This window comes from Apis dorsata, unplaced genomic scaffold (assembly GCF_000469605.1).
Source record: "Apis dorsata unplaced genomic scaffold, Apis dorsata 1.3 scaffold_225, whole genome shotgun sequence".
Taxonomy (NCBI): Eukaryota; Metazoa; Arthropoda; class Insecta; order Hymenoptera; family Apidae; genus Apis; species Apis dorsata.
Window position 1 is genome coordinate 539,673 of NW_006263507.1, and position 2,796 is coordinate 542,468.

The following is a 2,796-nucleotide window of genomic DNA, read 5'->3' on the forward strand; positions in this document are numbered from 1 at the left end:
ATTGTTTTTAATTTATACTGTTTTTACTGAGATTTAATTAAAATTAGTAATTGAAATTACTTTTAAATCCTGGCAAAGATCTTCAGAAATATAATTTCTGAAAAAATAAATTTATGTTATTATTTAATATATTATTTAATATATTAATAAGTTCTAAGTATAATAATGTATAATAAAATATGGTATAATAATAATGTGATAAAATTTAATAAGTCATTCATATATATGTTATTTTTTTCTTAATTAGTTTTAATTATTACATTATTAACCTAATTAATTTAATTAATTATTTTTTCTATAAGATTCCATTAATTTTTATTTTAATTTTTTTGGCATATTATTATCTTATAAAATCATAATTTAAATGTGTATATAATATAAATAATCTTTTATACATGACATATGTAAAAATCATATGCCGATTTCGTGTATAAGTTATAAATAAAGGGAAAAAGATTATATTTTAATTTAAAGATAATTGTATTTATAAATCTTTTCTTTGAGAAAAAAGTTATTATTTTTTTCTAAAGATTTCATATTATGAAAGTTTTTATAATAATGATTTAATTACTAATTGAAAATAATGTACAAAAATGGAATATGTGTCCAATTTTTCAATTTATGTTGGTCAATTTCGTGAATTATTCGAGATTTATACCTTGTATTATGTATCAACTAATTATATATATATTTTCAAATTCGAAGAACCATTCCACAATTATAGAAAAATATAAAATAAACGAAATTTATTTTTATTTTATTTATTTTATCAGAAGATTTATTAAAGTTTACAATGTACAAAATGTTATAGAAAACGTATTAATATAAATGTTTTACAACGTTTAATGTTTTAAGAATCTTCTAAACAAAAGTCTAAAGTTTTCCAAACGATGGATTTTAATTTTCAGAATTATAATGATTTTTTCTGCGCAATATTATTTCCTTGATTCGAGGTCTTTTTCAATTATTTTAAAATTCCGAAAAATCGAGTATAGAATCTAAGAGAATAAGCTTATTCCTTAGAAATAATTGAATAATGATTGATGATGAACTTTGAGTCATTTCTTTCCAATGTGCTCGCAATCGTGATGTGTCTTGAGATATGGATAGGATTAAATATTGGCATTTGGAATTATCGAGGATAATTAAAAAATGCCCACGATCTTTTGGATAATTTTATAGTAACATATTTATACACCAAATAATTCTTCTAATTTTTTCTACCTATCTAAAATCGAATTTCTAAACTAAAGATTCGAAAAACTATGTGGATTGATATTGGTATATATTATTATTTACAATTAGTTACAAAAATATTTAATCGAAATAAATACCAAAACTTGCAATTCATTAGGATTTATTCCATAAGGGAAACAAAATTAATATTATGTAATATTATGTAAAATCGTTTTATTAATGAAATATTAATTCTATCTATCAGTTCTTTTGATTTTTAATTCCATGAAATTTAATTATTACATGTAAGATAATAATGTTAATATGAGATTGCGATTTATTTTAATTTATTAATTATATTAACTCAAATATCTTCGAAATATAAAATTTTATTCCTTAATAGCCAATTTATTATATCTTTTTTCTTAGCATATTTAAAATATCTTATTTTAAAATATTTAAAAAGATTGATTTGTTTAACTGAATGATAACGTTTAACTGAACTGTATCATCATTCATTATTTCTTCATTGTATTTGATGGAATATTAGATTATTTCCTACATTTACTTCTTTAAGTTATGACATTCATTTAATTATTATTTAATTATGACTTGCTTTAAAAATTAGAATAGCTAATTTTTCTAGCAGACATCTAATGATCTTGCATAAACAATTATTAATTGATAATAAGAACGTAAACTTTTAATGTATACCTGAAGCATCTTTATTCTGTTAACATTTACTAAAACAGATATTATCCACTTATGATATTATCCTTTCCAAAATATATATAATATTTTATCCTATTTTTCTGCAGCAATTTACTGAAGTTTTTAAAAATTTTCCTCTGTAATTTACAATATTGGTTTTTTAATTAATACTGTTCGAATCTTATATTTTTCAACAAAATATACAAATTCATTTTTTAACATGAAAAATCAATTGAATTTCAGATAATATTTTTCATAATTTATTGACTTTTTTTTATAACGTAAAAGTTATGAATAATTATTATATTTTTTCTTCTCAGAATAATGAAACTTCTTTTCAATTATTCTGGGTCGCTTTTACTCTGATGACGTTTCTTTTCTAGCTTCAAAATTTATATTACTAATATAATGTATATTTTTTCCAAATTTTATCGTTTGAATGAAAAAAAAATCGATATATTTGATAATACGATTATTTACTTGACTTAATAAATGAAGAAGATCTCTATTATTAACTTCTTCATCATATTTTTTAATGAGATTTCGCATATATTCTATTTTATATAATTTGTACATTTTTCCCATAATATTATATATAATATACTTAATTTAAAAAAAAATCAAACTTCAATACTAATATTATACCAACAATACATACTAATACTAAAATTAATACTCAAATTAAAATTAAATTGATATTGAAATAATTGTTTCAGAAAATTTTAAATATTTCAAATATTTATAATTGTTGTGTACCAATTGTTTGTAATTTTACAAACATTACATTGTGGAGCAGTATTGAAATTGGTTAATGAATTGAATAATTAAACACAAAATTTTTAATTCATTATTATTATTATTATTATTATTATTATTATCATTATTATTATTATCATTATTATTATTATC